General features: G+C 46.6%; 1 protein-coding gene across 5 annotated transcripts in view; it reads left to right on the plus strand.

Moving 5' to 3' along the window:
* The first annotated feature begins 645 nt into the window (after nucleotides 1–645).
* CHD9 (chromodomain helicase DNA binding protein 9) overlaps nucleotides 646–21,059 on the plus strand; it is a 248,025-nt gene continuing 227,611 nt past the window's right edge. For 2 of the 5 annotated variants that reach the window (XM_056526372.1, XM_056526375.1), the window contains exon 1: nucleotides 20,688–20,915. The gene's annotated coding sequence lies outside the window, so the exon portion shown is untranslated. Of the gene's footprint in view, nucleotides 797–20,687; nucleotides 20,916–21,059 lie in introns of those variants that run through there. The other 3 variants (XM_056526376.1, XM_056526377.1, XM_056526373.1) reach the window with 2 other exon arrangements.

The following is a 21,059-nucleotide window of genomic DNA, read 5'->3' on the forward strand; positions in this document are numbered from 1 at the left end:
TGGGGACCCCTGTGATCTTGCACACCGCACCCCGTTTAAAATCAGTCCCCGAAGCGTGTTTGCTCCGGGTCTGATTACCGTCGATCACAGGGCCGGAGCGTTGTGACGTCAAGGCTCCGCCCCATGTGACACACCCCTCCCATAGGCTTGCATCGAGGGGGGTGGAGCGTGACATCACACGGGGCGGTGCCTTGACGTCACAACGCTCTGGTCCCGTGATCGACAGTAATCAGACCCGGAGAGAACACGCTCCGGGGACTGATTTTAAACGGGGTGTGGTGTGCAAGATCAAGGGGGTCCCCAGCGGCGGGACCCCCGTAATCAGGCATCTTATCCCCTATCCTTTGGATAGGGGATAAGATGTCTAAGCGCCGGAGTACCCCTTTAAGGGCATTGGAAATCCATTACAGAAAAATCTGGTCTTGTTTATTGACGGACTTGTTAAAGAGATTGTCTTTTGGAAAGGGTTCACTGTATCACCTATGAATTTGATGTCTTCACAGTGTATACAGGGACAGCCTGATATATCTACAATCTACTAATCTTTATTGATTTTCCTGTAGGGTTTGCTACCAGACATCAGCATATGAGATTAGGAACATGCTTTTATTTATGAATGTTCTTTTCTGCCAGAACAAAAGCATTGGGAGAGTGTAAGCAACCTAGGACTGACCTAATTCTCAGTGGAATTGTGACAAGAGAACTGGAAAGGTACCTACCCATCATTTTTGTCACCCAGCTATCCTAGAAAAATCTACACCTAAAAAATGTCTGACCAGAAAACACCTCTTGCAAGGTAATTTCTATTGAATTATTTTAGAGGGCTATGCTGGTAAGTAAATGTATAATTCATAGTTGTGTTTCACCATGTATGATGCACTAGCTGTATGGTACGGCTTGGATTGCCTGCAGGCTGGCTCTCCTGAAAGCTGCACTGAGCTGACACTGCATCTGATTTGCAGCTGAACTGTCTCATGATGCTTGCGTGGGAAAGGAATCCTCTTCTCCAGCAGAACCTGGCGCAGGCCCTGAGTAAAAAGCACAGGGGGAGGAGAAAGCCAGTGAGCTAATCCGTTCTGACACTGACAGCCCAGAATGCTGTCACACTGACAGGCAACCTGTAACAGTTCATGGCCTTTTCTAGTGGCCTGAAGAGACCTGTGATTATACATTGTTGCTCACCTTATTCGCACGTAGGTTGGTGAGGACTGTGTGTACAGTGGACCCTCAACATTCGATGGTAATCCGTTCCAAATGGACCATCGTTTGTTGAAACCATCGTATGTTGAGGGATCCGTGCAATGTAAAGTATAGGACAGTGGTCTACAACCTGCGGCTGTCTGGGCATGCTGGGAGTTGTAGTTTTGCAACATCTGGAGGTCCGCAAGTTGAAGACCGCTGGCATTAAAGGTTATTCTCATGTGTCACCGCTGCCCTGGATGTCGCCGTCCATCGCTGTCGCCGCGTCCCCGGGGTGTCCCCCGATGCTCCGGCTAGGCCTCTGCTTCCCCAACATCCTCGCTCTCCATCGCCGCCATCGCGTTGTTACGCACGCCGCTCCTATTGGATGACGGGATGGCGTGCGCAGCGACGTGATGACGATGATGGAGAGCGCCAACGATGCAGGGGATCCTGAAGAGGACGCACCGGAGCCCCGAGAACAGGTAAGAGACATCACCGGAGCTCACGGGGCACCGTAAACGGCTATCCGGTGGCAGCTGAAGCAGTCTGCGCTGCCGGATAGCCGTTTATGCGATGGCCCCGACCTACAAAAGCATCGTATGTTGATGCTGCCTTCAACATGCGATGGCCTCTGAGAGGCCATCGTATCTTGAAATGATCGTATGTCGGGGCCATCTGGGAGTTGTAGTTTTGCAACATCTGGAGGTCCGCAGGTTGAAGACCACTGGTATTAAATAAAGGTTGTTCTCATGTGTCACCGCTGCCCTGGATGTCGCCGTCCATCGCTGTCGCCGCGTCCCCGGGGTGTCCCCGATGCTCCAGCTAGGCCTCTGCTTCCCCAACATCCTCGCTCTCCGTCACCGCCATCACGTAGTTACGCACGCCGCTGCTATTGGATGACGGCATGGCGTGCGCAGCGACGTGATGACGACGATGGAGAGCGCAGACAATGCAGGGGATCCTGAAGAGGACGCGCCGGAGCCCCGAGGACAGGTAAGAGACCATCACCGGAGCTCACGGGGCGCCGTAAACGGCTATCCGGTGGCAGCTGAAGCAGTCTGCGCTGCCGGATAGCCGTTTATGCGATGGCCCCGACATACAAAAGCATCGTATGTTGAGGCTGCCTTCAACATGCAATGGCCTCTGAGAGGCCATCGTATCTTGAAATGATCGTATGTCGGGGCCATTGTAGGTCGGGGGGGGGGGGGTCACTGTATTCTGCTGTAAAAACGTGAGATCTAGCACCTTAGCTAAAAGACTTCAATCTTGTTTTGCATAACAGTTAAAATAACAGGACTACACACCACTACATTACACCACAATGTGCAGATCACCGTCTCACATGTTCTCATCACAGACAAGGTCAGATCTGGTATGAGTATTTCAAAAAACGATCTACTGGGATTTTCCCACACAACCATCTCTAGGGTTTACAGACAATGGATTGAAGAAGAAAAAATATCCAATGAGTGGCAGTCTTGTAAAAGAGATTGTATATTGGAAAGGGTTCATCTGTCAGAGATCAGATGAGAATGGACAGACTGGTTCAAGATGACAAAAAAAGCAACAGTAGTTCAAATAACCACTTGTTAAAACTAAGATATGCAGAATATCATCTCTAAACGTACAACACGTCAGATGGGCTACAGTAGCAGAAGAGCACACCGGTGCCACTCCTGTCAGCTAAGAACAGGAAACAGGCTACAATTCGCACAGGCTCACCATTAAATTGGTTTCTTGACAATGAGTTCACAAATGGCCTCTATAGTCTCCAGAACAGGAGACTAAATCTATCAGGAATGTTTCCAGCACTTTGTAGAAAATATGTCACGAAAAATGATGGCAGCTCTGAAGGAAAAAGGGGGTCCAACCCTGTATTAACAAGGCATACATAATAAAGTGGCCAGTGACCATTTGTTACATGCATGTGAGAAAATGGTGAATCATTTATACCCATTTGCGATATGCCTGTATGCAAGTATCTGACCCCCTTGAACCCCACAGGGATACTCATCTCAATCATAAATTCTCTGGCACACTACAGTGTAAACCAATACTAATATGTAAAGGAACATGAATTCCCATAGGTATTTTACTTTATCAGTAAAAGCCCTATAATAATGAAGCCAAAAAGGTTCATGAAAATAATTTTATTTCCCCATTTTATTTCAATGTCTGCTGCTCAATACACAGGTGCTGTAAGTGGCAGCTTGAATTCCGTGGATAGAGCCACTGGCTGATTTTGTACATTTTCTATATTCTCCAGGTAGAGTCATTGGCTGATTCTGTACATCCCAGGCCACAAGAGGTGCGATCTTGTGGTTCAGGAGTCTAAGCATCTATGAGTAGTTCTGAAGCAGAGCCCTTATATCTACATATAGGAGCCCTGATCACAATAGTTATTAGGCTGTGTATTCAGGGAACCAAAGCAAGATTTCTTTTTTAGTTCAAGCTGCACAGAAACCACTACATTACTCTGAAACCAAGCGTGTGCCTCTTTGTAAGAACTGCCATGCTCCAGTGCCTTTATATATGTTACTGTAAGCATTACATGGGCACTGTCATTAAACATGATTTTTAATATTTGATTCCTTATGCCAGATAAATAACTTTGGTAATTGGTTTACACATTTTATGTTAGTTTTTCTGCTGTATACTTCTGGCTCCCTTCTTGGCCAGAACACATTCCGTCTGGTCAAAATCTCAGATTTTGGTCTCCTGCTTGTAATGGCAGCAGACCAAACTCAGGAAGTGTTCCTCTGCACTGAGCTTGATTGACAGCTGCAAAGAGCCTCACTGACAGCAGCTGCACAGACTAGGCTGAACAGACTAAAAGCTGAACAAAGCCTCACTGAAATATACACAGACTGAAAGCTGCTGCACAGAGCTTGAGGTCTTCTATTCATCACAGCACTGCAACGATTTGAGGGCGGAAGTGGTCCCCCAGCAGGCTTCAGTGATGCCATGCCTGCTGGGAAACACCCACTTTTTCTGCTGAGCTATTTCACTATGTGAGCAAGAATAAAGGTAAGATACACAGCTTTTAAAAGCTCTTTTTCTAAGTGTGGGAGGGGTGTTAGGAGTAGTAAGGAAACATAGCCTGAGTTAGTTTAGAAAGGTTTAATTAGTGACAGGTACTCTTTAAGCATAAGTGCCCTTGTAAGTAAAATTCTGCAGACAAAGGACTGCGTCTGTGCCATTCTTTTTGCACCATTTCTCCAGTAAAATTTTCCCCACCAGGCTCTTGCTATCCCAAGACATGCCTGTAGGGGTTACTCTCAACATCTCACCTAACTGATGGATGTAAAAGTAGAAAAGGAATTCTCATAGAACAACCTCTTCAAAGGGGTATTCCCAAGTGGAGACTTTGGCCCTCAATCTTGAGATAGGTGAATAGATGAATAGGTAAATGTGGATATGTTGCAGATGGAATAACAACTTTAGGTCCTGGGAAAAGATGTAAATAATATAATTCTTGCTGCCTGAAATCTGAGAAATCTAGCTGCATACTAATTTATTATTGACTTAAATGGAAGATAGATTTAGTTCTATGCTGCAAGCCTTATGGCTGTGTGAAGGGTTAATGGAGTTAGGAACTTTTTATCAGTAGAGAAACACACATGTTTTTAGTAAAGTAGGCAAAAGCAATGGTAAAGATTTAACCTAGAATGCAGCAATATGTAATTCAGGATTTATGAAAAGTTTGGTGACAAACCCTACTGTGCAAGGAACTGACTAGCATTAGTAGATCACCTTTGCTAGACCACCATAACAGAGAAATAACTTTAAAAAAAGACAAAAACCTAAGACAAAAAACTAAAATAAGGGTTCATGTTTATATGAACAAATACCAGAATATTATAAGTGGTATACTTTATGTATATATATATATATGCTTAGTTACTATGGATAGATCCAAATTCAATCACCTATACATTCTCATAAGAAAAGAATGAATGAAGATATACTCAGAATGTACAGCAGGGGGAAACGACACACTATAAAGTATACATATGACATATGGTACAATTAATTTTAAAGAGCTCAAAGTGCTTCTTTGTTCTTACTGTAAGCAGGGGCCAGTTAGGTACCATTGAATGGGGGATATTTATCAAAGTTGTCTATGTCCCGCATCAATATAGACCAAACTACAGAGGATTAGTCTGGTCTATTGTGCACCTAATTTATCAAATGGCGCACAGCTCTTGATAAATTCTGTGCACAGACTGCATGATCTATGCTTTAGTCTATATTTAAACCTGCTCCAACATGGTCTGACATTTCAGCGTACTTTCAGCCTATGCGACTTGTCGCTGAAAAGTCGCTTTTGATAAATTCAGCACCAATGCATTTTTCAATGCATTTCAGTCTAAAATAGACTTGCATGCATCATATTCTAAAAATCCTCTAGAGCAAAAGTCGCAGAAAAGTCGCACATATTTAGACTGCGACTTTCTGTGCGACAAATTTAGACAGGAAAAACCAGTCTATATCCTTTGATAAATCTCCCCCTATGTGCCTATAAACTAGCTGACGCATTAAAGCATACCCGTCAGATCCAACAAAAAACATTTTTTTTATATATCACTCAGTACCTAATCCTGACCATGTACATCAAATTTTTATCTGTCTAGCACCTTTATTAAATTTTTTTATTACACTTTTAATTTAGCTCACTAGTCTGAATTCCTCTCAAAGGGAGGGGGTGTGGCCTCACTGTGCAGGTCTCCGCCCCCTTCCTCAGTATGCTGTCTTCTCACATCTCCCCTAGCATTAGCAAAACTACAACTCCCAGCTTGTCCTCACTGACAGTAGCGGAACACAAGCTGACAGTGGGAGGATTTTTCCTCCAGCTGTGAGCCCTGCGCTCACAGCTGTCAATCAAGGAAGTGTGTCCATGACATGGTGATGATGCATGGACACAGCAGGACTAGTATGTGTCCAAGCAGGCAGGAGGGCCAGTTGTTTGACTGGATTTTTCAGTATGTAATACTGAACATTTTCTAATGAAAGCAGTTGCAAAACCTATTGGTTTTGCATGCTTTACAACGTATCCTATTACCCATTTAAGGCTTGATAGGAAATAGAGTAACTTAAAGTGGCCCTGCCTAGAGCAGCCATGGCATGCGCAGAACACTGACATACGGAGAGCCACTGAATGCATGTGCTTTTCAAAGGGCTGATCCAAAAACTTATGGGGGGAGATTTATCTAAACCTGTCCAGAGGAAAAGTTGCCTAGTTGCCCATGGCAACCAATCAGATTGCTTCTTTCATTTTTCACAGGTCTTTTTAAAAATGAAAGAAGCAACATGATTGGTTGCCATGGGCAACTGCAGGGCTCTTCCTCTGCACAGTTTTTGATAAATCTCCCCCATAGTGTTCCTGAACTTTAGGGATTTGTGCATGTCTGTCCCACTACATGCAGTGCTATTTTTATCATGTCAGTTGAGACTGCCAACAGATGTACTGATAGCAGTGTGAATAGAGCCTAAGGCCCTGGTATCATCAGGTCTTGAGTCTAATTTGGCATCATTTGCCAGGAAATAGCGCCCAACATGTAGCCCAATGGATACTTCACCAATTATAATAAAACATTTACCGTTAAGTTTACTTTCTTTTAATGAATATCTTAACTATGTCTACTATCCTATTCCATACAACAAAAAAGATATATTGAATTTTACTTGCTCAGCAGAGACTATAGTCACTCTCTTCTGGCCTCTGTTGAGAGAAAGGAGCCCTAAAGATGCTGATACATACACTAAATTAAGTCTTAAATGTCCTACCTCCTCCCTCACCACCAATAAGTCACCCACCAGTGTCCGGCCATATTTGTATTTCACAAGCCTGAAAAAGTAGGAAAAAACTAAGGTGCAACAGAAATAGCTACAACTAAGTGTCACAACTCGGGTTATCTAAGCAGGCACATGACTTTTGATATGCAGGCGTGACGATTTACAAATCATTATTTGTCTGCACTAGACTGGAAAATAATGATTAAAAATTGAATTTATATACCACCCATTCTTTCATACTTAGTATTGCTACCACCAATCCAATTTGCCACCTGCAGATCAGAATAGGCAGGCTTAGAAGTTTCCAGCCGGTGTAGTGAAGAAAGCTGTTCCCTGTAGAGAAATGTGTCCAAGCAGCTGATGATAAATGCTGAGTCAGCAAGGCCACTGTGATTGGCCGAGACGTGCACACTCGCCCTATACCATTGGTTGTTGGGGGTGTGTGCAGCCTCACTCTGCTCAGTATTTGGCAACAGCTCCCTGGACTACACCCCGAACTCCGCTCTCTCACAGCAGGATAAAGCAAACTGTATCCTCGCTATGAGAGCAGAGAGATCGGGACAGAAGTGGAGAACAGGGATGTTGAAAACTGTGTCCCTGCTGCTGCGGCTCACTCTTGCTGCTGCAATGAAATGTGTGTCCCCGCTGCTGGCTCTCTCCATCCCGTTCCTCGCGGCGAGGATGTAGGAATGTGTGTCAGAGGCAGGGGAGACTGCTATCCATCACTGCTCTCCCCTGCCTCTGATTACTGCTTCTTCAAATCAGTGTACCCGTGCCTCACTGCTTCCCCGTGACGGTGTCTCCTCGCGCAGATTACTGCTCTCCCTTGCCTCGAGGATGTAGAAAATCTGTGGGGAAACAGTGAGGCACGGGTACACTGATTTGAAAAAGTAATCAGAGGCAGGGAAGAGCAGCGATGGATAGCGGTCTCTCCTGCCTCTGCACCCCAAGACACACATTCCTACATCCCCCGCCGCAGGGATCGGGATGGAGAGAGCCAGCAGCGGGGACACATTTCTACATCCCCAGGCTGATGAAAGCCTTGGGGATCGGGTTCACAGTTGTACAGCAGCGGTGAGAGCGAGTTGCAGCAGGGACACAATTTTCAACATCCCTGTTCTCCTCTTCTCTGCCCCGATCTCGCCACTCTCAGAGAGGATACAGTTTGCTATATTCCGCTGCGAGAGCACAGAGATCGGGGTGTAGTGAAATCTGTCCAGGGAGCTGGCACCAAATACGGAGCAAAGCGAGGCTGCACCCCCCCCCCCCCTCAACATATATTACAGGAGCTGTGGGTATTTTTCCCTGGATCCATATTTAATAGTTGGAAATATTGTATCTTCAGTGGTGGGCAACACAGATAAGTTATTTTTATTTCTAGACAGACCTCCGGAGCCATTTTGACTGTAAAGATGTTGCCTTTCCGAGTAACAAAACTAGGTTAATTGTCCCCAAATAGGTGATTATTTACATGTATACCATGGTTTCCTAGCCTTTGTGTCTCTAATCTTTAGCTAGATCAAAATATCCACTCAACACAATCCCACATATGAATAATCAGGGTTTACAAAGAAATATAAAGGTATCCATTTTCCACACTTGATCTTTTGGTCAGCCTCTTTGACCTGACACTTACTACACACATATGCATAACCTGGGGATGCAATAAAATATTAAGATGTCCATATTTTCACAATTACTCTTTGGGTCAGGCATCACTAACTATCAGCTAAATATACACTAAACTGACAAAAGTGTTCGGACCCCTACACATTCCACCTACATATGCATTTGGTTATTTAAAGGGGTATTCCTCTGCTCCGTATTTGGAACAAACTGTTCCGAACGCTGGAGCCGGAAGCTCGTGACATCATAGCCCCACCCCTTCATGACGTCACTCCCCACCCCCTCAATGCAAGTCTATAGGAGGGGGCGTGACGATGTCACGCCCCCTCCCATAGACTTGCATTGAGGGGGCAGCGCGTGACGTCATGAGGGGGCGGGGCTATGACATCACGAGCTCCCGGCGCTGGCTCTAGCATTCGGAACAGTTTGTTCCAAACGCTCAGCAGCGGAGTACCCCTTTAATAATATGGAGTTGGTCCCCCATTTGCAGTTATCAAATCTCCCACTGTTTGGGGGATTTTTTCTACATGATTATGTGTGTCTGTAGGATCTTTTGTCAATTAATTGAGCAAAAGCATTTGTGAGGTCACATTGATGTTAGCTGAGATGGTCTGGCTCACAATCTGAATTATAATTCATTTTAAGGGTGTGGGTTGTGGTTGAGGTCAGGGCTCTGTGAAGTCATTCAAGCTATCAAACTCACCCAACTATAGTATTATGGACCTCGCTTTGTGCACTGGGACTAAGCTTGGTAGCATGGTACAGTCTATAGAAGACATGTATAGGTTACAAGCTGACTTGGACTTGGACTGAGTGTGTGGGTATCCACTTGACAAATGAGGTTCAATGTGGATAAATGTAAAGTTTTGAATCTGGGTGCATTCATCATATGTCTTAGGAGGGGAAAAACTGGGAGAGTCACTAGTAAAGAAGGATCTGGGTGTTCTTGTAGATCATAAACTTGTTTAGTCTTGAGAAGAGAAGTTTTATGGAGGATATCATCAACTAATTTAACCTGTTGGGGACGAAGGGCGTATGCATACGCCCTTGCGTCCTGGTACTTAAGGACGAAGGGCGTATCCATACGCCCGTGGGAATTTCGGCCCCCGCCGCGCGCCGGGCGGGGACCGGGCCGGGGTGACTGCTGATATCTATCAGCAGGCACCCCGTGCAAATGCCCAGGGGGGTCATTAGACCCCCCCATGTCGTCGATCGGCGCAAATCGCAAGTGAATTCACACTTGCGATTTGTGCCGATTCCGGGTCATTACGGGTCTATGGTGACCCGGTGACCCGGAATAGAAGGGGGATCGCGGGTGTCTAAGACACCCACGATCCCCCTGTAGCGATAGGAGTGAGGTGGCAGGGTTGCCACCCCTCCTATCTCTGCTATTGGTGGTCTAGACGCGACCGGCAGATCAGGAGCGGGGGGGTTTATTTTCGTTTTCCCCGTCCTGCCCTCCCACAATAGGCGGGGCAGAAAGGGGAAAATGAAGAGGACCGGGCGCCGACGTCCACTTACCCCTCCAGAGGCAGCAGAGCGACGGGGATCGGCGGCGGCGACGGAGATCTGCGGCGGCGTGCGGCAGAAGAGGACGGCTCCCGGATGCGACGGAAGCCGGTGAGTAGTTGCATAGCAACATCTAGAGGGCTACAGTCTGAGACCACCATAGTGGTCTCTAGACTGTAGCCCTCCAGATGTTGCAAAACTACAACTCCCAGCATGCCCAGACAGCTGTTTGCTGTGTGGGCATGCTGGAATTTGTAGTTTTGCAACAGCTGGAGGTCTGCTGTTTAGAGATCACTGTTCAGTGGTCTCTAAATTGTAGCACTCCAGATGTTGCAAAACTACAAATTCCAGCATGCCCACACAGAAAACATCTGTCTCAGCATGCTGGGAGTTGTAGTTGCGTACCTCCAGCTGTTGCATAACTACATCTCCCAGCATGCCCTTCTGTGATCAGACATGCTGGGAATTGTAGTTTTGCAACAGCTGGAGGCACACTGGTTGGAAAATACTGTGTTAGGTAACAGAACCCAACTCAGTATTTTCCAACCAGTGTGCCTCCAGCTGTTTCAAAACTACAACTCCCAGCATGTACTGACAGACCGTGCATGCTGGGAGTTGTAGTTTTGCAACAGCTGGAGGCTCACTGGTTGGAAAATACTGAGTTAGGTAACAGAACCTAACTGAAGGTTTTCCAACCAGTGTGCCTCCAGCTGTTGCAAAACTACAACTCCCAGCATGTACTGACAGACCGTGCATGCTGGGAGTTGTAGTTTTGAAACAGCTGCCCCCCCCATGTGAACGTACAGGGTACATTCACACGGGCGGGTTTACAGCAAGTTTCCTGCTTCAAGTATGAGCTGCGGCAAATTTTTCGCTGCAGCGCAAATTCCTAGCGGGAAACTCACCGTAACCCGCCAGTGTGAATGTACCCTAAAAACACTACACTAACACCTAATAAAGAGTAAAACACTACATATACAACCCCTTACATTGTCCCCCCCCCCCCCCCCCCAATAAAAAGGAAAAACGTATTGTAAAGCAGTGTTTCCAAAACGGAGCCTCCAGCTGTTGCAAAACAACAACTCCCAGCATTTCCGGACAGCCACTGACTGTCCAGGCATGCTGGGAGTTTAGCAACAGCTGGAGGCACCCTGTTTGGGAATCACTGGCGTAGAATACCCCTATGTCCACCCCTATGCAATCCCTAATTTAGTCCTCAAATGCGCATGGCGCTCTCTCACTTTGGAGCCCTGTCGTATTTCTAGGCAACAGTTTAGGGTCACATATGGGGTATCGCTGTACTCGGGAGAAATTACACTACAAATTTTGGGGGGCTTTTTCTCCTTCTACCCCTTATGAAAAGGAAAAGTTGGGGTCTACACCAGCCTGTTAGTGAAAAAAAAAATTTTTTACACTAACATGCTGGTGTTGCCCTTTACTTTTTATTTTCACAAGAGGTAAAAGGAAAAAAAGACCCCCAAAATTTGTAACGCAATTTCTCCTGAGTACGGAAATACCCCATATGTGGGCGTAAAATGCTCTGCGGGCGCACAACAAGGCTCAGGAGTGAGAGCACACCGGGTACATTTGATGCCTAAATTGGTGATTTGCACAGGGGTGGCTGATTTTACAGCGGTTCTGACATAAATGCAAAAAAATAAATACCCACATGTGACCCCATTTTGGAAACTACACCCCTCGTGTAATGTAATAAGGGGTACAATGAGCATTTACGCCCCACAGGGGTCTGAAAGATTTTTGGAACAGTGGTACGTGAAAATGAAAAATTAAATTTTTTTGTTTGCACAGCCCACTGTTCCAAAGATCTGTCAAACGCCAGTGGGGTGTAAATGCTCACTGTACCCCTTATTACATTCCGTGAGGGGTGTAGTTTCCAAAATGGGGTCCCATGTTGGGGGGTCCACTGTTCTGGCACCACAGGGGGCTTTGTAAATGCACATGGCCCCCGACTTCCATTACAAATTATCTCTCTAAAAGCTCAATGGCGCTCCTTCTCATCTGAGCGTTGTAGTTCGCTCGCAGTGCACTTGACGTCCAAACATGGCGTTTTTCCATACTCAGAAGAAATGGGGTTACAAATTTTGGGGGGCATTTTCTCCTATAACCCTTTGTAAAAAAGTAAAATTTGGGGAAAAACCAGCATTTTAGTGGAAAAATATTTTTTTTTCATTTACACATCCGACTTTAACAAAAAGTTGTCAAACACCTGTGGGGTGTTAAGGCTCACCGTACCCCTTGTTACGTTCCATGAGGGGTGTCGTTTCCATAATAGTGTGCAATGTGTTTTTTTTTTGCTGTTCTGGCACCATAGGGGCTTCCTAAATGGGACATGCCCCCCAAAAACCATTTCAGAAAAACTCCCTCTCCTAAATCCCATTGTTGCTCCTTCGCTTCTGAGCCCTCTAGTGCACCCGCCGAACACTTGACATACACATATGAGGTATTTTCTTACTCGAGAGAAATTGGGTTACAAATTTTGAGAGGATTTTTTTTCCTTTTACCACTTGTAAAAATTCAAAAATTGGGTCTACAAAAACATGCCAGTGTAAAAAATGAAGATTTCGAATTTTCTCCTTCACTTTGTTGCTATTCCTGTGAAACACCTAAAGGGTTAAAACTCTGACTGAATGTCATTTTGAATACTTTGAGGGGTGCAGTTTCTATAATGGGGTCATTTATCAGGTATTTCTAACCAGAAGACCCTTCAAATCCACTTCAAACCTGAACTGGTCCCTGAAAAATTCCGATTTTGAAAATTTTGCGAAAAATTGGAAAATTGTTGCTGAACTTTGAAGCCCTCTGGTGTCTTCCAAAAGTAAAAACTCATCAATTTTATGATGCAAACAGTAGACATATTGTATATGTGAAGCAATATATAATTTATTTGGAATATCCATATTCCTTATAAGCAGAGAGCTTCAAAGTTAGAAAAATGCAAAATTTTCAAATTTTTCATGACATTTTTGAATTTTTCACCAAGAAAGGATGCAAGTATCGCCGAAAATTTACCACTAACATAAAGTAGAATATGTCATGAAAAAACAATCTCGGAATCAAATTTATAAGTAAAAGCATTCCAGAGTTATTAATGCTTAAAGTGACAGTGGTCAGATTTGCAAAAAATGCTCCCGTCCTTAGGGTCATAATGGGCTCCGTCCCCAAGGGGTTAAGTATATAAATGGTCCATACAAAAAAAAGTAATACCCCCTTCCAGGTTATACCCCTTAAAAGACAAGGGAACACTCCTTCCTTCTGGAAAAAAAAGGTTTAGTTTCAAGGGGCAATAGTCCTCCTTTACCATAAGAACTGTGAATTTATAGAACAGTCTACCTCAGGAACTGGTCATAGCAGGCAACAGTTAAGGGGTTTAAAACAGGTTTATATACATTTCTTGAGCAAAATAAAATTAATGTTTATGCAGTAATATAGAACCCCCTCCCGTTCATCCACCCATGTATTTTCCCTTCTCCTCCTTGGTTGAACTTGATGGGCATGTCTTTTTTTTAATCGTACTATGCAACTATGAAAAAGGCCAAACTGAAGGATACCATTGTTCCCTAGTGTGCTGAAGCAGAGCTGCAGTAACCAGGATAGCCACTGCTGTCGGCTTCCGGCTGTTTCTCTGTGTATGCCAGAGCCGTAGCTCTGGAGAGCAGCTGATTGGCAGTAGTGGGTGTCAGCACTCCACTGATATGATATTGATAACCTTTTATTAGAAAAGACCAATAAGTTTTCACCAAAAAAAAACCTTATGGTTTCCTTTTATTGGAACTCAGAGGCCTAGAACGCCACCTGAAAAACAACCCATAGCATTTTTCCTCCTCCACCAAACTTTACAGTTGGCCCAATACAGTCAGACAGGTAACGTTCTGACATCTACCAAATCCAGACTCCTTCATCACCACTCCATCCAACAAATGACACTGCATTCAGCTGCATGGCAATGAAGGTCCCTATGCAGTTTTTGTGCTGATTTTAATGGCAGATGAGGTAGGTAACTCTGTAGAAAAAGTCAGCAGGGTGCTGGTGACTTTTATGACCCCCTTCTAAATCTGTGCACTGAGCCTGTATAAAAGCATCTTCTCAGAGACATGTCAAAAGTTGTCGGGTGTTATGCCTGAGACCTGCTGCTACAGAGTTATTAGCCAGGAAAGTGAGTGGCACTGCCCTCCTCTCCCCGGCCAGCCAAGAGATTCGTACACTTCTCTGCATAGATTTCTAGGCCGGCCAGGAGCTGAGCGCTAATAACTTATGATCTCAGCGGTTCTCTGGAGCGATCGTCATGTTCAGGGCTGTGGAGTCGGTAGATAAATGTTCCAACTCTGACTCCACAGTTTTTTGTACTTCCGACTCCCCTACTCCTCTGTATTAATATGCAAATGTATTTATAAACACTTACAATTGAATCCAAGAAGCTTTTCCACCAAGCTCTTGTTCTTCTAGCAGAGAGAGGTAGTTGGGCAGAAGCTGCTGCCTTCTCCTTTTTGTGTGCTGATCTGCTGCTGAAGATAGGGCAGTGGGAGGATCCAGGAAGGGGCATTTATTATAAAACATGATTTCCCTAGTAGAATCCCATAGTCATGTTTAAATTTTAAAGGGGTTCTCTGCCCCTAGACATCTTATCCCCTATCCAAAGGATAGGGGATAAGATGTCAGATTGCCGGGGTACCGCTGCTGGGGACCCCCGGGATCGCATTACTGCACAGAGCGAGTTTGCTCTGTTCGTAATGACGGGTGATAGATTTGTATTGAGGGGGCGGGCCGTGTCCTCACGAGGGGCAGAGACGTGGCGTAAGGATGCTTTGGCCCCTGTATTGCCCTGCGATCTGACATCTTATCCCCTATCCTTTGGATAGGGGATAAGATGTCTAGGGGCGGAGTACCCCTTTAAGCTAACAATCGGAGTTTACAAGTTTTTATAGCCTTAGCTGAATGGCAGCAGTTTTTCCAATGGTTTACAGCTTCAGTCTTGAACTATTGACCCTTTATTCCCTTCACTTATACAAGTGTCTCTAGTCCTGCAAAAAACATATTTACTCAACCCCTTATCAGTGAGAGGCTAGGTTACCCATGGGTTCCCTGTAACAGCAGAACACAACACTATGGAAAGTATAAGTATTGCCGCTCCTAATTGTGCGTTGCGTGCCATATAGTGAAGCACATGAAAAGCATGCTTCTTCACGGTGGCTTAACGTGTCTGTTTTGCGGTTACGTGAGGCACTGAATGCATTGATCTTTATTCTTACAGTAGAGAAGTCATTAATTATAACATTTTGTGAATTGGGACATTTAAACTTGCTTTCTTTTTATTCCAATCTAAATTTAGTAGGAGTCGTTGCATTGTTTGCTGACTCCGACTCCAGGTACCCAAAATTTAGTCCGACTCCAACCCCACAGCCCTGGTCATGTTAGAAGTTGTTTTTAAAGGCAGTTGGGCTGCAACAATTAATCGATATTATGGATTAAAATCGATAATAGAAAACGTTCTCAAGGATTTCCATTATCGATTTATCGGTCGTTACGGGGCATGACTTTGATCATGAGGGGCATGGGCTAGCAAGCACTAGTAAACCTACTACAGTCCGGAAGCCAGCGCTATCAGTGAGTGCCACCTCCTTATCCTCGGTGCTGCCATTGCAGGGGCGGACATATCGCCTGTGCAGCCGGTTCAGCTGCACAGGGGCCCAGCGTGGGAGGGGGCCCGCCCTCACACGCTGGGCCGGTCCTACCATCGGACCCAGTGGACAGGGCCGCCATCAGGGGGTAAACCCATACACTTGTATGGGGCCCGGAGCTTCAGGGAGGCCCTGGACGTCCCTGTACTTTTTTTTTCCGGCTAGTCAGTGAGTGACTGCGATGGTCACTCACTGACTCCTGGCTGGGTACCCGTCAGAACTATGACCGGGCCTCATAGTCCGGGGGGCCCGCAGGACTATGAGGCCCGCTCTTTCTAGGGCGCGGGCCCCTTAAGAAGTACGGCAGGGCCGGACAGGCCAGGGGCTGATGGGAGTCGACGTGCCCCGCGCAGGCACGCACGTCTACTCCAGTCACCTGACCTGTCCCGGCGCGATCTCCAGTCCAGCAGCCTCCCGACGGATCCTCCCCGTGCAGTGACACTCTGACAGAAGCAGCAGCTGCACCGAACCCCGGCAGAGTAAGTGAACGGGGTGTGTGTGTGTGTGTGTGTGTGTGTGGGGGGGGGGGGGTTGGATGGGGGCTATGTTGTTTGCAGACTACAATGGTGATGAGAGGTGCAGGGGAACTTTTGCTTGGGGTGTTATAGGAGTGATGAGAGGGGGGGGGGTTATGGGGGTAATGAGAGGTGCAGGGGGTGTTATGGGGGGATGAGAGGTGCAGGAGGTGTTATGGGGGGATGAAAGGTGCATGGGGAGGTTATGGGGGTGATGAGAGGTGCAGGGGGGTGTTATGGGGGTAATGAGAGGTGCAGGGGGGTGTTATGGGGGGGGATGAGAGGTGCAGGGGGTGTTATGGGGGGATGAAAGGTGCATGGGGAGGTTATGGGGGTGATGAGAGGTGCAGGGGGGTTATGGGGGTGATGAGAGATGCAGGGGGTGTTATGGGGGTGATGAGAGGGGGGGGGTGTTATGGGGTGATGAGAGGTGCAGGGGGGGTTATGGGGGTGATAAGAGGTGCAGGAGGGTGTTATGGGGGTGAAGAGAGGTGCAGGGGGGTGTTATGGGGGTGGTGAGAGATGCAGGGGGCATTATAATAGTGATGAGGAGAGGTGCGGGGGTTATAGTAGTGATGAGGAGAGGTGCGGGGGTTATAGTAGTGATGAGGAGAGGTGTGTGGGGGGGTTATAGTAGTGATGAGGAGAGGTGTGTGGGGGGGTTATAGTAGTGATGAGGAGAGGTGCGGGGGGGGTTATAGTAGTGATGAGGAGAGGTGCGGGGGGGTTATAGTAGTGATGAGGAGAGGTGTGGGGGGGTTATAGTAGTGATGAGGAGAGGTGTGGGGGGGTTATAGTAATGATGAGGAGAGGTGCGGGGGTGGTTATAGTAGTGTTGAGGAGAGGTTTGGCAGGGGTTATGGGGGTGATGAGGAATGATGAGGACACAGAGGATAAGAGGTATTATATTTAGTGGGTATAGTGTGTGGCAGGATTATATTTAGTGGGTACAGTGTATAGCAGTATTATATTCAGGGTACAGTGTGTGGCAGGATTATATTTAGTGGGTACAGTGTATAGCAGTATTATACTCAGGTTACAGTGTATAGCATTATTATATTCAGGGTACGGTGTGTGGCAGGATTATATTTAGTGGGCACAGTGTGTAGCAGTATTATATTCAGGGTACAGTGTATAGTATTATTATATTCAGGGTACAGTGTATAGCAGTATTATATTCAGGGTACAGTGTGTGGCAGTATTATATTTAGTGGGTACAATGTGTGGCAGTATTATATTCGGAGTACAGTGTGTGGCAGTATTATATTCAGGTTACAGTGTGTAGCAGGATTATATTTAGTGGGTACAGTGTACAGCAGTATTGTATTCAGGGTACAGTGTCTGGCAATATTATATTTAGGGTACAGTGTGGGGCAGTATTTTATTTAGGGTACAGTGTGTGACAGTATTTTATTTAGGGTACTGTGTGGGGCAGTATTATATTTAGTGGGTACAGTGAATAGCAGTATTATATTTAGTGGGTACAGTGTATGGCAGTATGCTATTCATGGTACAGTGTGTGGCAGTATTATATTCAGGGTACAGTGTGTGGCAGGATTATATTCAGGGTACAGTGTGTGGCAGTATTATATTTAGTGGGTACAGTGTATAGCAGTATTATATTCAGGGTACAGTGTGGGGCAGTATTTTATTTAGGTTACACTTTCTGGCAAGGTTATAATGATTACTGTCTTCATGCAGAGGATGAGGATCTGCTGACAGTGAGGAGCCAATGATGTCTGGATGTCAGACTCTGCAGAGAAGATGGAGCTGGGGGAAGACCTGGTCTCTGGACGAGATGAAGAAGAAAAGAAGACGTCACTCAGGTCACTGACATCATTGTATGTTCTTATGACTGTCCCATCAGAGCTGTAGTCACTTGTAAGTTCTGCAGTGATGATGGGTAAAACTGTGTCCAATCTGTGTCTCTTCAGCTGTTACAAAACTACAACTCCCATTGCCTGAGGCTCTCCAGACATGATGGGAGTTTTAGCTTTCCAACAGCTGGAGAACCACTTCAACCGAGGTGATCGGTGGGGGTCTCAGGCCTTGAGTTGTGTAAGGGGCCCCGAAATTTCTGATGGCAGCCCTGCCAGTGCACATATGACAGGGAAACCAGTCTTGCCCAGTCACTAAACTGCTACTTACATCTGCCCATGGGGACTTCCTGGCTGAGGTGCGTGCAGTGAGTGACGTCATCGCAAGCACCTGGACGCTGACGTCCAGCGCAGAGCGTGCGATGATGTCACTTATAGCGCGCACCTCTGCCAGGAAGTCCCCATGGGCAAATGTAAGTAGTGCAGGCCAGGTAAGAGTGTGTGGGTGAGTGAGAGTGTGTGTGTGTTTGTTTGTTGGGGTTATGCTACGCTACCTTATGTGGGGAATCTATGCTACCTAATGTGGGGAATATATGCTATGCTACCTAATGTGGGGAATCTATGCTACCTAATGTGGGGAATATATGCTATGCTACCTAATGTGGGGAATCTATGCTACCTAATGTGGGGAATATATGCTATGCTACCTAATGTGGGGAATCTTTGCTACACTACCTAATGTGGGGAATATATGCTACGCTACCTAATGTGGGGAATCTATGCCATGCTACCTAATGTGGGGAATATATGCTATGCTACGCTACCTAATGTGGGGCTACGCTACCTAATGTAGGGAATCTATGCTACGCTACCTAATGTGGGGAATATATGCTGCGCTACCTAATGTGGGGAATACATGCTACGCTACCTAATGTGGGGAAATTATGCTACGTTACCTAATGTGGGGAAACTATGCAATGCTACCTAATGTGGGGAATATATGCTACATAATGTGGGGAAACTATGCTACCTAATGTGGGGAATCTATGCTACCTAATGTGGGGGAACTGCTGCCTATCTAATGCAAATTAATGTGAGTTGCAGTGCAATTTTATGGCATATTACTTTTTTTTTTTTGGGGGGGGGGGGCCCAGGCACATTCTTTGCACAGGGGCCCTCTGTTGTCTGTGTCCGCCCCTGTGCCATTGGTACTGACATTGCCAGAGCCGCCCAATCCCGGCACTTGACAGAAGCTCCACTCTGCATCCTCATTGTAGTGACAGATCTTCCTGGTGCAGGGAGGACATCCATTTCTAAGGTCTGTGAACTGCTCCTCCTTCCCTGCAGTAACCTTAAGGTGGGGTTCCCTCTCTTTCCCCAGTTAACCCTTTAAGTGCAGTCCACTCTTTACCCCATTAACTCTTTAGGTGCTGCCCCTCTTGTTACCCCGTTAACTCTTTAGATGCTGCCCCCTTGTTATCAGGTTCTGTCCCCTCTATTTCTCCCCATTAACACTTTAGGTGCTGTCCCCCTCATTTCCCTTTTATACCTTCAGGTGCTGTCCCCCGATCTCTTCCACCTGTTAACCCTTCATGTGCTGTTCCCTTTCTTTCTACCCTGTTAACACTTCAGGTGCTGTCTCCACTCTTCTGTTAACCCTTCAGGCACTCTCCCTTTTCTCTTTCCCGTTAACCCTTCAGGTGCTTTCCCATCTTTCTCACCTGTTAACACTTAAGGTGCTGTCCGCTCCCTTTCCCTCTGTTAACCCTTCAGGTGCTCCCCCCTCTTTCCCTGTTAACCCTTCAGGTGCTGTTCCCTCTGTTTTCCCCATTAACTCTTCACAATGCATCCCAACTTCCTCCTGCTATCTATTCTCTGGTCCCCTAATCCAGTTTTCTTTGTCCAATTGGACAATTATCATCACACCCCTAAATGACAGTAAGGCTTTAAGTATATAAAATGTTAAACAGTAATACTGTCAGCTGATAACAGGTGGTGGTCCAAGCCATGGCACCACAAGGGGACACAATGTGGCACAGAGCAGCCCATTGGATACATGCAGTGGGTGCCCTATAATGATGGTGCCTCTTGAGGTGGGAGGTCACGTGACGGGACACCTTTTTGGGGTGTTCCCCCATTCAGGATAAGGATGTGTCACCTGAGGATACATAAGGATTTAGAGGCCACACTGTGCAGGCTTCAGGGCCATGACACCAGTCAGCTTCTGGTAAAGATAGTGGCCGCGGGCTTGGGAAGAAAAGGCCATATTGCGCTGTGTAGTAACCCTGCCCCCCTCGGGTGAGAGAGTTCAGCAGCCATTTCATCCGGGTGTATGACGTGTATACAGGCTGGGGACGCGGGGGTAGTCTGGGGGAGGGGGGGGGTAGCCCCTGCTGTGGTAGCGGTAACCCCGGCAGACACGTCCTGCCTCCTCCTCCTCCACGCACTCACTAAACCGAGCTGCGCACTTCTCTCAGATCAGCAGCCGGGGGCTCAGCCGGGCAGCCAATCAGCGGCCGGGACACAGATATGCAAATGAGGCGGGGGAAGATCTCACGCTCGCCGTAAGGGGTTGGAGTGGCCGCTTTATCACCATTGGGAAACTTGGCCTGATAGAGCTGCACCAGGGAGAGACCCCCTCCCTCCTCGTCATCATCGGCCCTTCCCCTGGGGGGGATCGATAAGTGGGATCGATCCATCGGTGATCAGCTCTGGGGAGGGGGTCCCCGCCTACAACTCCACCCCGTTCGGTCGCGTCTCGGGCGGGATCCCGGGTAAGATCACATGTGGGTTGGGGCACCTGTAGTTGGGTGAGGGTGATACAGGGAGTGCTGGGCGGTGGGTATCACTTAGGCTTAGTTCAGACTTGTGATGTGTTGGCAGGTGGCTCAGGTCTGGGCTGAGGGTCTCACGTTATT

Source organism: Hyla sarda, chromosome 6, assembly GCF_029499605.1.
Source record: "Hyla sarda isolate aHylSar1 chromosome 6, aHylSar1.hap1, whole genome shotgun sequence".
Taxonomy (NCBI): Eukaryota; Metazoa; Chordata; class Amphibia; order Anura; family Hylidae; genus Hyla; species Hyla sarda.